General features: G+C 46.3%; 1 protein-coding gene and 1 pseudogene across 1 annotated transcript in view; both read right to left on the bottom strand.

The window, feature by feature from the left end:
- The window catches only part of LOC101524850 (zinc finger protein 569-like), a 103,126-nt gene that overhangs the window by 59,547 nt on the left and 28,777 nt on the right, over positions 1–14,802 (bottom strand). The gene's annotated exons all lie outside the window — the stretch shown is intronic.
- Positions 10,060–11,648, bottom strand: LOC131480945 (zinc finger protein 420-like; annotated as a pseudogene).

Genomic DNA, 14,802 nt, shown 5'->3' with positions numbered 1-14,802 from the left:
GGATATTTATAAAGAAAAAAATTTGGAACGTCAAAGATATAGGCAACAAGAGAGGCACAGAGGGAGATCTTCTGTCCACTGATTCACTCCCCAAGTAGCCGCAATGGCCAGAGCTGTGCCAGCCTGGAGCCTGGAGCCTGGAGCCTCTTCCAGGTTTCCAACAGGGGTGATCCCAAGGCTTTGTGATGTCCTCAGCTGCATTCCATAAGCAGGGAGCTGGATGGGAATTTATCGCTACAGGGATTTGTTGCCGCCGCCCAGCAGCGTCAACACTAAAATGACGAGGCATGCTCTTTAGAATCCGGGAAAAGCTGGAACCGTAACTGGAACCCTCACTGCCAAAAGCAGCTGCGTTTAAATCCTTATGTCCCCTGCTTCTGTCCCCATTGGTCTAAGCTTTCCTTCCCACTTCTACAGCTCTCTCTGCCACCCTTCTTGCCGCCCATCCTTCATTCTTTTTTTTTAAAGATTTATTTTTATTACAAAGTCAGATATACAGAGAGGAGAGACAGAGATGAAGATCTTCCATCCGATGATTCACTCCCACAAGTGAGCCTCAATGGGCCGGTGTGCGCGAATCCGATGCCGGGAACCTGGAACCTCTTCCAGGTCTCCCATGTGGGTGCAGTGTCCCAATGCATTGGGCCATCCTCTCCTGCTTTCCCAGGCCACAAGCAGGGAGCTGGATGGGAAGTGGAGCTGCCAGGATTAGACCCGGAGCCCAAATGGGATCCCGGGGCTTTCAAGGCTAGGACTTTAGCCGCTAGGCCACGCCGCCGGACCCCCGTCCTTCATTCTTCCCCAGTCTTTCTCTTCGTAGTCCCCCAGGCTTCCTCTCCTTCTTTCTCGTCCCGTCTCTCCGCACTGTTTTTACTGCTTCTGTCTGTATCCCTCTTTTTTACTTTCTCTCCAGCGCTCTTTCTCCCATCCTTTCTTCTTCTCACTCATCCCCGTAATTCTCCATCCACCATTTTCGTCTCAGTCTGTCATCATCCCAGTCTAGCCATTCATCTGGCTTTCACTGGCTACTTTTACATCGTTCTCCACCAATCACTTCTCCCCATGGGTCCACTTGGTGCTACATGATAGGCCAGTAATCACAGCGAGGTCATTAGCCTATCCCTGTGACTTCCTCTTTACCTGCTGGTGAGAACAGCCCCGCCTCCTAGTCTGGGCCAGCCGCCATCTTGCGAAGGTCCTTCCTATTCAGAATTTTCTATTCTGGGGAGTGGCTTCAGCATCCCGCTCCCCATAGGGGTTAAAACTGGTGCTCGTATGGGATCCTGGCACATTTATATCCTTGACATTGATTACTTACATGGCATTTCTTTCTTAATAACTTTTACTAATTTTTATTTATTTATTTATTTATTTATTTGAAGGACAGATTTACATAAAGAAGAAGAGAGAGAGAGAGAAATATCCTGAATCTGGTGGTTCCATTCACAAGTGGACATAACAGCCAGAACTGAGTTGATGTGAAGCCAGGCACCTCATCCAGGAATCCATGTGTGTGCAGGGTCCTATTTTGTATTATTGTATTATGTAAACAGAATCTGTTTCAAGCAGATAATTTGAGCCTTCATGGCATTCTTGATAAGCACTCAGAAATTCAAATTCTGGCACTTTATTTATCTTCTGTAATCAGATGAATTTTGGAATTAGGATCTATAAGAGTCATTTTCAGACAAGGTGTGGTAGCTTAATAGTTCATGCCCCAGCTGCTCCACTTCCCTACCAGCTTCCTGCTTGTGGCCTGGGAATGCAGTAGAAGATGGCTTAAAGCTTGGGATCATGCACACATGTGGGAAACCTGATGAAGAATCCTGGCTCCTAGCTTGGGGTCGTCTCATGTGAGTCGATGCTGCCACTTGGGGGTTGAACCACCAGATGGAAGATCTTCCTCTCTGTCTCTCATTATCTCTGAAATCTGAGTTTTAAATAGCAGGTAAGTAAAGCTTTATTAAAGATAACCATTTTGTCATGCATTTTGATGTATTTATAAATCACTGTGATGTTGGAATCATGTGAAACAAAAATGTGTACATGCATAAAATATGTATTTAAATAATTTCAAATGACTGAATAATATATACACCTATTCAATGTAAATTTTGAAAGGTTTATTGGCAGGTACACTTTTAGTCAAGTATGATGAGTCTCTATATAAAGTCCAATAAACCAATCAGAAACACAATTGTGTTATTCTCAGTGCTGACTGAATGGCTGGGCTCATTCTCAACTCCAACTATAAGTATGCCTGTGGCTCTGACAGAACCCAGTATTAGCTAACAGCACTGCTGTGGAATCAGTCAGCACCCAGCTGGGTCACCGGACCAGACGCTGCCCTGCCCACATCTTACCACTGATGCTGAACAAGCAAGGCAGTGGTCCAATGATGGCCAGTCAAGTGAAAGGCCAGGGGCGGGGAGGAGGGGAATCCAGGAGATCCCTGACACTGATGGAATTAGAAGCTCAGACACCCTGTTCTGGATGTGGACTCCATGAGAAATGATACAACGTGAGCACAGGGATCAAAAGGTTTCTGTTGCTACCAAATAGGACCCTTGAGAAAATACATTGTGATTCTAGAAAGGGACACCACTTTGCTTAGAATCAAACCTACAAAATAAGCAAGTTTCATTTGAAGAGATCATGTGACAGACAACAACATCACTATTTATTAAGAGGCTTATAATCAGTTACTTTCTAAACGTAGTTGTCAGCAGCAGTTAAATGAATGATTTCCTCACCATAGCCTCTGCCCCTTTTTGGTGCATGGCTATCTCTGCCAGTGCCACTGTCCTGGTAGCTGACGTCCACTGGAAGGTGCCAGTGAGTCCAACAGCCAGTAGCAACACCAGTCACTACATGTGCAAGCCTGCTCAGCTGCCTGGCCCTTCACTTCAAGTCCACCCACCCCACATGCCAATCCAGGCTCATAGAGGTTGTACCCACATGCCTAACCATCCTAACCTGCATGCCAGCCCTTCCAAAGCCAGCTGGGTTGTACTGTTGCACAATAACTTCTAGTATGCCACCTCCTACAAGCCCATTGAACCAGGGCCACATGGTCGCAGCCAGTGGTCCATGTGTTTACAGCCACCCTTGCCTGCTACAAGGCCAAGACAGCTTTGTTGGCATCCCCAGCACCACTTCTCAACGCACCCTGTTATGCCACAGGCTGCTCTAGGGCTATGTCGGCTTGGTCACAGCAACTGGCCCCACAGCAGGTACACGACACCAAACTGCCTGATGCTCCAGGGGTAAGCTGCTTAGGCTGTGTTCCCTCTAATCCCTCATCCTCAATGTGCCTGTAGCAAGTCCACCTGGTCTGCAGCTCTATAGCCAGGCAAGCTAGGCCACCAACTTCTTCACTCAGACAACCTCTTGCCTGCCAGACACTCCCAGGGCAGCTGGGATGCCTCTGCATCCCATGTCTCCCCACTCTACCACCTGTCAAGATGACCACTGCTCCACAGTGGAGCCTGACTGCATGGACCAGCTCACATGGCCCCAGCCCTCATGCACCACACTCTGCCTGCATTCCAGTGCCAGACACTTTCACCCAGCACCTACACTGCCCCAGCACTCCTGCCTTGTGCCCTGCTGCAGGGACAGGACTGCTTGACCAGACTCAATACCTCAAGTCCACCTGACCCTCCACACCACAGGTATCTTGAGGGCGGGTAGAATCAGTAAGTGCTCACTGCTCACCCTGTACCTCCAATACCCCCAAGGATCTCCACTTCAGGAACAGGCCAAGTTGGACTGTGCCCATGCTCCCTTAGCTTGCCTGCCACTTGTTCCAAAGCCACAAGGGGCTAGGTTGATGACCCCTGCACCTTTAGGCTTCTCGCTGCTCCAGGCCCAGGCACACTCTGCCCAAGACATCAGCACACCTGTCCCACTTGATGCTGTAGAATCAGCTGGGCACTTCTAGCCACCTGGCACCCCCAACAGGCTGCTCATAGACCAAGCAGCATGTGGGGCTTGCCCTGCCAAGAAGCTCATAGACCACCACTGCAAGGACTGGCCAGTTATGCTGGCATCTCCTGTGTCCCCTGGCTGCCAAATGTCCACTCTACTAACAACTCTGCCCCCCCATGACCCAACCCCCTCTTTGGAGTTAGCCTGTAAGCCACTCCAGGGGCAAGTGGGCTAAACTGGTTCACCATGGGCCTCTAACCCTCCCTTACCATTGCCCCTTCCCAGTGATCTAGGGCCAGGCCTGTTCAGACAGCATTCCTGACCCTGAGCATGCACTCCATCTGCTCGAGGGCCACATCGTCCCAGCTGCCTAGGCCAGTTAATCACTCAGCCCTAGCTGGCAGGCCGCTCAACCCCACATGCTGTTTGGTTGGTATCCCCATGTGCCGCCAATACTGACACCATGTGTTTCAGAGACAATGAGTCACGGAGGTAAGCCCAGAGCCTAAGTAATCCACTGGCTGCTATTCCAGGGCAAAGCCAAACAAGCCAGTGCACTGTATGCCCTCTCTTTGCCTGCCATCTGCTTCATAACCAAGTCATCCTGGCCCCTGTTCCTGCTCTTACAGCAATGTAGTCCTCCATTTCAGGGCCAGACTGAATAACGTGGTGGGCAGGGGAGGAGGGGGTGAAGCAAAAGTGCATCTTTAACAAAACACCTTCCATTGCCCCACTTGCCAATCCAGGGCCAGGCTCAGATAGCTGGCACCAGTGTTCCTCTGGCCTATGAGCACTGCCACACAATCTACTGTCTATTGCTCAACAGCCAGTCGGGCTCAGCCAGTGATCTCACTCCCTCAGCAGACAGTGTGCTTTCCAGCAGCTCTAGGGGAGGGCCCCTTTAGCCAGTGAACCTGCAGTCCCAGCCTGCACACCTTGAGTCCCCTGCCCCACAACATGCCCAACCTGTCACAGCACCTGACCCTTCATTATCATCTCCCACATCCCTGGCCTGCCTGGAAGCTCCTCCAGGGCCAGAAGCTTTTGGCCCAACACTCAACTATAGTCTGCCTGCCCCTATAGCCTTCCCACTGCTGAAGGGCAAAGCAGGCTACTGTGGTGGGAAATCAACATGAAACACTGCAACAACCTATTTCCTGCCTCATGAAAAAGTGTTCATGTAGACAGCTCCAGTTTGCAAAACAGGGTTTACTTAAGAAGCAGAAGGAAGGTGGCCTGCCCTAGCAGCAGGAGGGACTCCAAGGGAAGAAACTCCTGAGAAAATGGTGGAGATAGTTTCTTTTAAGCACCGTCTCAGGGAGGGGTTCAGATGAGTCACCCCAAGGGCAGAGAGAAAGAAACTTATTCTCAATTGGCATTAATGTCTGCTAACTTGCACAGAAATAAAAGGCTAAAATGTGTGGCTTATTTCTCCCAATGTTGTGGGCTAGGCAGGCAGTCAGGGTGACCAGCTTGGAAGCCACATCCCATCCCACCACGTAGGTGTTTCCTCCTGCCTACCTGTGATGTTCACCTATCTGGAACCTGAGAGCGGGTGGTATTATATTTTATGTAACCACTCCCGTCAGAAATCCTCACAATGGTCACAAGGGGCTCGCTCCCTTGGTCATGTGCTTCCACTGCTCTAGTACTCTGATTCTTGGACTCCCCAGTACTTGCTTGATCTCGGGTATCCAAGTAGTCCCTGAACGTGGCACCTCTATGTGTGTATTACTAACACAATATTCAGAGTTTAGGTAGGACAGGAAAAGTGGTTTTTTTTTTTTAATATTTATTTTAATTTTTTTTATTACAAAGCCAGATATACAGAGAGGAGGAGACAGAGAGGAAGATCTTCCATCCAATGATTCATTCCCCAAGTGAGCCGCAATGGCCAGTGCTGTGCCGATCTGAAGCTGGGAACCAGGAACCTCTTCCAGGTCTCCCACACGGGTGCAGGGTCCCAAAGCTTTGGGCCGTTCTCGACTGCTTTCCCAGGCTACAAGCAGGGAGCTGGTTGGGAAGTGCAGCTTCTGGGGTTAGAATCGGCTCCCATATGGGATCCTGGTGCATTGAAGGCGAGGACTTTAGATGCTAGACGATGTGGCCAGGGCCCAGAAATGATGTTAATTCTAAGATGCTTTGTATTTCTGATGTGTGCACTTTCCAGAGTTCCGGGAGAGGTGAGGCTTAACAGTAATGAAATATGGACAGAGAAGCCAGGGAAGAGTGGATGTCTGCAGCCCGAGTATCTTTTTTTTTTTTTTTTTAGTTTATTTTGTTTACATCACAAATTCAGATAGATAGAGGGTAGGAGAGGCAGCGAGGAAGATCCTCCGTCTAATGATTCACTCCCCAGGTGACCATAAAGGCTTGTGCTGCTCCGTTCCAAAGCCAGGAGCCAGGAACTTCCTCCTGATCTCCCACATGGGTGAAAGGTCCCAAGGTTTTCTCAGGGCACAAACAGGGAGTTGGATGGGAAGCAGGACTGCTGGGATTAGAACCAGTGCTCATATTGGATCCTGGAATCTTCAAGGTGAAGACTTTAGCTGCTAGGCCACCTGGCTGAGCACCCCATCCTCTCTTGATGAAGTACAGTCCAGGGTATGGCCCCTTCTATCTGTGACCTTGTGACACTAAGCAGTTTGCTAAACTGCAACATTTTTGAAGGAGGCAGGTAAACAGACCAACTGAGTTGGGTCAGCTCATCTTCCTTAATAGAGTGACCTTGACATGAGAGTTAGATGGGTTTTTCTGGGAAGAGTGGGTTATATAGCTGTAGGAACCAGGTGAGTTGGACAGCCACCGGAGGCTGCCATGTTTACAGTGGGTGTACAATGAGTGGGCTATAGCATTGCAGGAGGCTGTCAGCTCTAGGCTGGCTCTGCCAAGGACCCTGCTTCCCCTGCCCTCCATCTTGCTCCTCAGGGCTAGCTTCACTACCCCTTGGTACACAGCACATCTGCATTCCTGCCTTTGTTTCTGCAGCAAATGCATGTCTTCATAGCCAGCAAAGCCTTTGCTTCTAGCCCACCTGTCACACCTCCCTCAGGCTTCTCCAGGTGTTCTTGATATTTGTGATTCCAATATAATTTTGTCACAAAATGTGGAATTTTGAAATTCCAAAAAAGCTCTATTAGATAAGTGTTTAAATGACCAAGATGATATTTAAAAAAAGTGTTAAATACTGAACAACATATTATCAACATTAAATCTGAAAGCAGCATTCACATTTCCCACCTCAAAACAAAGGGAGATTATATACAACTTGCATCTTAATTATTTTAGCAAAAAATAACCTCTATGCTGAAATAAAGTGAAACTCCACATTTAGTAAACCCTTGCTGAGACTTTCAAAGTATGTTTCCACATCCATTACCCTTTCACAATGTTTTGTATTTGTACTCTTGCTATTGCTTCTTTCATTCACTTTGTAAGCTCTGACAGACCATAACAACAGGTTTATGGTAGATTATCTTTCTGTTTACATGCTTTTGTAGTTCTGAGGTACATGACTCTAATGATTGACATCAGAAAAATGATTTTTCACTCAATGCAGCAAGTTTGCTCATTTCTGTGAATATGCTAATTAAAGCATGTAGGCTCTCCACTGTGCTCAAAACGTTTGTGTATCAATTTTAACACACATGTAATACATTAATGCTTTTCCCATGTGAATCCTGTTTAATGAAACTTAACCTCTTGCAACAGGGATTTCCACTCATCACATTCATGAGGTTCTTATCCTGTATGGATTCTCTGATGTTGAGAGACCTGTCTGGTAAGTAAAGGCTTTAAAATACACCTCACATTCAGGTTTCTCCCCTGGGTGTACCCTCTGATGCCTGATAAGATTTGACTTCTGAGTAAAACCTTTTAAAAATTATTTTATTATATTTTTGATAATCTTTACATAGTTAATTGAGGTAAAAAGGTTCAAGGGCTATAGGAAAGTGGTTAAGACTATTATTTCTCTATTGTTTCCTTCATGTACAAAGGGGGGTATTAAGGGAGAAGGCCCACGCAGTTTCCCACCCTCGCCAGGTCCAGGATGTAGGGCATGCTCCGAGGTTTTTGCTCAAGTGGTTTTGATGGTTCATCAGTTATGAAATGCTGCCATTGTTGCCACTCCAAGCACTATGAGGTCTTTGAAGAATCCACTGGTTGACATAGTCAGTCATAGTCTCTGTTTGCCCAGTATTTCACTGCCAACATATAGCTGAGATAGTTGATTGAACTGTTCTATCCTCTGTCTTTTCTTGGTTAGGGTTCTGAGTTCAGCAGTTGAACTGCGCAGATCTCCAAAGAACCTTTGAGGTGTTCTCCGACCAGATTCTTGTATGTACTAGCAGGTACAGGGCGCCCTGATCAGCTGGTGGTTGCAGTTGCTGGGTTAGTTCTGTTTCCAGCATTATCTTCCACTGGAACCAATGGATGTTGCAATCCAGTCTGGTTCTGCTGAGCACACACTCGGCCCTTGCATCAAGCAGTGGGAGTTGCAGCTTAGTTGGAGCAACCCACAGTAACCACCACCAGCCCTGCCACCTACCCTGATTTGCCAGCATGTGTAACAGTAGTCCAGTCTATCCCACATTTCATACGGCTCTTGTACATGTCAATGGGTGTTAAAGCTTTGTTCCCTCTAACCAGTTCCACTATGCAGCCCACACAGATGATGTTGGGTATCTGTCTAATCACCCCAGCCCCTGTCCTAGTATTCGTGCCCTGCCAAGGGAGTGTTAACCCAAGAGGGAGGAGCCCACTATTTCCCTCCCAGGCTTTTCTGACTCCCGGATTGTGCACTCTCCAGGTAGTTCTGTGGTTTGACATGAAATAGACCCCAGTGCCAGCTTCTGCTGTGGATAAGCACAAACAACCCTAAACCACTCTAATTTTATTGCACCAGTAGGAATAATCAGCCCAGCTTGGCTTTTGCCTGGTCTAGTCCATGAGGCCCACAGGTGTTATAGCCCTGCTTAGTCTGGACTGCCCCCATCCCAGTTCATGCTCTCCAGTGGGAGTAGCTATCCAGCAAGGGAATCCTACCCTCCCCCAATATTCCCCCTCCTGGCTCTGCTCTCTCCATTCCTGGTTCTCACGCATGCTAGTTGGTTGCTGCGGTCACATCCAGTACAGGCAACTTCACAGTGGCATTCCATAGTGTGCACTGGTTGTCGCAACCAAACCCGGCTCAACCCACACCCTGTTCTGGTGCTTGGATTTGCCATTGGATGACATGAACTGATTCAACCGGGTCTGCCCCCAACCCATGCCAAGTGTTGAGTAAAAGCTTTTCCAGTCACTACATTCATACGGTTTTCCCCCAGTAGATTCTCTGATGTCTAATGAAGTGTGGCTTACAAGGAAAGCCTTTTCCACACTGACTACATTCGTAAGGTTTTTCACCTGTGCTTTCTCTGATGTCTAAAAAGGTATTGCTTACAAGAAAAGCCTTTTCCACAGGCACTACATTCATAAGCTTTTTCTCCATTGTGGATTCTCTGATATCTAAGGAGGTGCCGCTTAAAAGGAAAACCTTTTTAACACTCACAACATTCTTAAGTCTTTTCATTTGTGTGCTTTCTCTGATGTCTCACGAGGTGTGACTTATAAACAAAACCTTTTCCACACTCTCTACATTCATAAGGCTTTTTCCAAGTGTGGATTCTCTGATGATAAATGAAACCCGACGTTTTGGTAAAAGCTTTTCCACACTCACTGTTATTTGTAAGTCTTATTTTTTAATAAAAGCAGAGAGCTTTTTTTTTTTTTAAGATTTTATTATTATTGGAAAGCCGGATATACAGAGAGGAGGAGAGAGACAGAGAGGAAGATCTTCCATCCGATGTTTCACTCCCCAAGTGAGCCGCAATGTGCCGGTGCGCGCCTCTGATGCCAGGAACCAGGAACCTCTTCCAGGTCTCCCACGCGGGTACAAGGTCCCAAACGTTTGGCCCGTCCTCGACTGTTTTCCCAGGCAACAAGCAGGGAGCTGGATGGGAAGTGGAGCTGCCGGGATTAGAACCAGCGCCCATATGGGATCCCGGCACTTTCAAGGCGAGGACTTTAGCCACTAGGCCACAGTGCTGGGCCCATTTGTAAGGTTTTTAACCAGTGTGGACTCTGATGTTATCTAATGCTTGACTTATCAGGAAATGTTTTTCCACACTCACTACATTCGTAAGGTTTTTCCCCTGTGTGCTTCCTGATGAATAATGAGGTGTGACTTACAGATAAAAGCTTTTTCACACTCACTGCATTCATAAGGTTTTTCCCCTGTGTGTATTCTCTGATGTGATCGAATACTTGACCTACCAGAAAACCTTTTTCCACACTCACTGCATTCATAAGGTTTTTCCCCTGTGTGGACTCTCTGATGTGATCTAAAGGTTGACTTATAAGAAAAAGCTTTTCCACATTCACTGCATGCATAGGGTTTTTCCCCTGTGTGCATTCTCTGATGTCTAGAGAGGTGTGGCTTATGAACAAAAGCTTTTCCACACTCACTGCATTCATAAGGTTTTTCCCCTGTGTGAATTCTCTGATGTGATCTAAAGTTTGCCTTAACAGAAAACATTTTTCCACACTCACTACATTCATAAGGTTTGTCCCCAGTGTGGATTCTTTGATGTGCAATGAGGTTTGACTTACGACTAAAAGCTTTTCCACACTCACTACATTCATAAGCTTTTTCACCTGTGTGCTTTCTCTGATGTGCAATGAGGTTTGTCTTATGAGGAAAGCCTTTTCCACACTCACTACGTTCATAAGTTTTTTCACCTGTGTGCTTTCTCTGATGTGCAATGAGGTTTGTCTTACGAGAAAAAGCTTTTCCACACTCACTACATTCATAAGGTTTTTCCCCTGTGTGGATTCTCTGATGCCTAATGAGGTGTGACTTATGAACAAAAGCTTTTCCACACTCACTACATTCATAAGATTTTTCCCCAGTATGGATTCTCTGATGTCTAATGAGGTATAGCTTATTGGAAAAACATTTCCCACACTCACTACACTCATAAGGTTTTTCCCCAGTGTGGATTCTCTGATGTGCAATGAGGTTTGATGTACGAATAAAAGCTTTTCCACACTCACTACATTCATAAGGTTTTTCTCCAGTGTGCTTCCTCTGATGACTAATGAGGTGTGACTTACGAACAAAAGCTTTTCCACACTCACTGCATTCATAAGGTTTTTCCCCGGTGTGGATTCTCTGATGCCTAATGAGGTGTGACTTCTGAACAAAAACTTTTCCACATACACTACATTCATAAGGTTTTTCCCCAGTATGGATTCTCTGATGTCTAATGAGGTGTGGCTTATGAGAAAAGCATTTTCCACACTCACTACACTCATAAGGTTTTTCTCCAGTATGGATTTTCTCATGCCTAATGAGGTGTGATTTATGAATAAAAGCTTTTCCACACACACCACATTTATAAGGTTTTTCTCCAGTGTGGATTCTCTGATGTGCAAGGAGCTGGGGCTTACGAGAAAAGCATTTCCCACACTCGCTACATTCATAAGGTTTCTCCCTGGTGTGGATTATCTGATGAGCAATGAGAGAAAATTGCTGGCGAAAGGTTTTTCCATGCTCATTGCATTCATATGGATTCTCTGCACTTTGAAGGATCTGATCTCTAATGAGTTCTGACTTCTGGTACATGTTTTCTTTACATTCTTTGAACACATATAGATTTTCTCCTGTGTCAGTTCTCTGTTTGCTGGTAAGGCAAGATTTAGAGTAGCAAACATGAATTGCTTCTCGCACACGGACAGGTTGCTGACTACATGGGTCTTTGGGAGAAACTTGCTCACACATAAGAACTGTCTTCTTCCCACTGAAAGTTTTCTCATTTCCATTGTGTTCAAAGGACTGCCAACAAATGTTTTTCTTGTCAAGCTGACTGAGATTTTCTTCACTCTTGAGGTTGTTCTCAGGGACATTAGAAGCATGATTCTTTTCAAATGGTATTTCATCAGGCTTCCTGTGGAATTACAGGATTTAAAATAAACTGATGTCATTTCCTCTCTCCTTTTAAGAGGAACCAGATATCTGATCCCCTCCTGGGAGTTGCTTTCCCCCTCCCCTCTTCCAAGTTCAACTGGTCAAATAACAAGTAAAAGTTTGGTCTGCAACTAGTTTCCATTTTCGGTTGCTGTACTATGTTACAGGAAAGATTCACTGAGCTTTCCTGGTAACATTTGATTCAGTGCACAATATGGGACTTGAGAAATAATTTTGACTCTTATACAGGACCTATGATGGTAGACTTAGGAAAGAGAAGACTCCACAAGGTTTGTATTGAACCTGTGTAAAAGACCTTAGGTACTTCATGTCTCTGAAAAAATATGAACACACTCACCTACCCGCACAATCCCCAGCCACTGCCTAGCTCCAGCTCAACCTCCAGAGGGATTGTACTTAGTTAGGCCACAGCACACAACAACATGAAGTGGAATTTGGAGAAGACTAGACTCAGCCAGGCTGCAACACATGCTGGTGGAAAATGAGTTGAGGCAAGCCATGGCAGTCAGGGGGATGTTGGTGCTGGACCCATGATCTCTGGGTGCAGGAGATCCAGTGGGGCCCTGGTAGCCTTGTCTGGGCCCTTGGGGACAGCTGTGTGATGGACCCAGTTTATGAAGCCCAGGGGTTGTATCTGTTGCTTGGCCTGTGTCCTTGGCTGGCCAGTGCAATGGGTCTTTGGTCTACGAGTCCTGGGTATAGAGGGTGTGGCAGGCCTCAGGTCACCTGGCTTGGATACTTCACATGCCTGCATGGTGGTGCTAGCTCAGTGAGCTCAAGGTGAGGCTCCACTGAGGCAGGATTGACTGACTCAGGTCTTACAGGAACTGGTACTCCTCAGTTGAAAATGAGTATTGGACAACTGGCCTGGCTCCACCTGGAAATGGAAGCCCACTGAGGCCTGGAAAGCACATCTGGATCATCCAAGAGAAAGCAGGAGAGAAAAGATTGGATAACTACCCCAGCCAAATATGACAGCAAATGTCTAGGTGAATGGATTCTCTAAGGTCAACCAAGTTAGCCAATGAACACTGAAAGGGTTCCCTCTTGCTTGAATCAGTGAGAGGGACATCATTTCAGAACCACCTAGACAGAAACCATGGAGGGTGTGCCACACTGACACCATGGTTTGGTATCAGGGGTCCAGTACCCATACTTAAGCACTAGGATAGGTGGGAGACCTGGTGTACCTTCTCTGAATATCATTTAACCCCGACCTAAAACAGGAAGGAAAAATAGAAAATTTGGAAATGATCAGACCAATTTCCCTTGAATGATCTAATACATGCACACACAGACACGATGAATGCAATATCACAAACACACACAGACACACTACACAGAAACCCAAACCATGAAAAACTTTTGAAGTCACATTCCCCCAGTCTCACCCACCTCTTGATGTTGGAGGTGGGTGGAGCCTAGGCCTGCCTTGTTTTCAGTGTATCTGCTCCCAATATACTCACCAGGAACACTGAAACCCTTTGTACTTGGGCAGGCCCAGGCCTAGCTTACCACATGGTCACAGTGGCTGGACCTAAGGTCCTAAGCATGGACTGAAATCTCGCTTGGGTCCTCACAGGAACAGCAAGTGTATGGGAGAATAAAGAAAATACAGTTTTCTACTAAATAGCAATTGATTACATTCAGGATCTGGATCTTAAATTCATTTTTTAATTTATCTTTTTGGAGACAGAGAAGTTTTATTGCAAAAGTGGTCATGTAAGCAGGGGAAGAGAAGGGAAGTGGAAAGCATGCCTTTAGAGAAAATTAGGTGGTGGTGTGCTTCTTGAAATTAGGGACACCTAGTTAGTAACTCTCGATTGTTGTTCCAACCCTTGGTTACTAAAACAGCATCCAGAACTGGAAAAAGGACCGACTCCTCTGTTTTCTCCCAATTCCTGTGAATCCCATCCTTCTACCTGATTTCACACTCCTACTTCTCGATATAAGTTAAAAGAATCACTGAGGTTTCCAAACATTTGGTTTGGTGCACAATATGGTACTTGAGACAGACTGCCGGCTCTTATACAAGAGCTATGAGGCTGCACATAGCAAAGAGAAGACTCCACAAGGTTTGTACTAAAGCTGTGGAAATGACCCTTGGCACCCCATGCCTCTGCACAAACATGAACACACGCTCCCACTAACCTAATCTCCAGACACTGTCCAGCTCCAGCTAAACTTCCAGACTGACTGTGATTTGGCGGGAATGGGGGTGGAGATAGGAAGTATAACACTTTAGGTATTTAGAGGCTTTAATCACCAACTACCTATTTTCACTTTTGCTCTCATGTCAATTTTCATTTTAGAAGCAAGTCTCTGGGTCCTTATATTTAGAAAACTGTTGGAGGATTGACAGAAGAGGTGAATTTTCTGCAGGACTTGAAACTCCTTCAGTAGATCCTGAATCCCAACTACCTGACATGGGACCAAAGTTCTGGGCTCTTTCTTCATGCTTCACATTGGTTTATCCTTATTGGAGGAGGGATCAGTGTCCAGACACCACCTAATATTCACTTTGGTTTGAGTTTTTATTGTTAAGATGCATTTATATTTAGTGGAAATTCAGATATACATAGAAGATGTGAGACACACAGGAAGATCTTCCATATGCTGATTCACTTCCCAAAAATACACAACTGCCAGAGCTGAGCTGCTTCAAAGGCAAGAACTAGGAGCTTCTTCTGGGTCTCCCATGCAGGTGTATAGTCATAAGCACGTGGGGTGTCGTCAATAGCTTTCCCAGGCCACAGGCTGCTGAGGTCCATGCAGTGAGTGCGACAGACACGAAGCTGTGAAGAGAACTTTTCCATTGCAGGCAAGGCTACAAGGAATTGCCC

The sequence above is a fragment of the Ochotona princeps genome, chromosome 8, assembly GCF_030435755.1.
Source record: "Ochotona princeps isolate mOchPri1 chromosome 8, mOchPri1.hap1, whole genome shotgun sequence".
In the NCBI taxonomy this organism is placed as follows: Eukaryota; Metazoa; Chordata; class Mammalia; order Lagomorpha; family Ochotonidae; genus Ochotona; species Ochotona princeps.
This window is presented reverse-complemented; position numbering and strand designations above follow the sequence as displayed.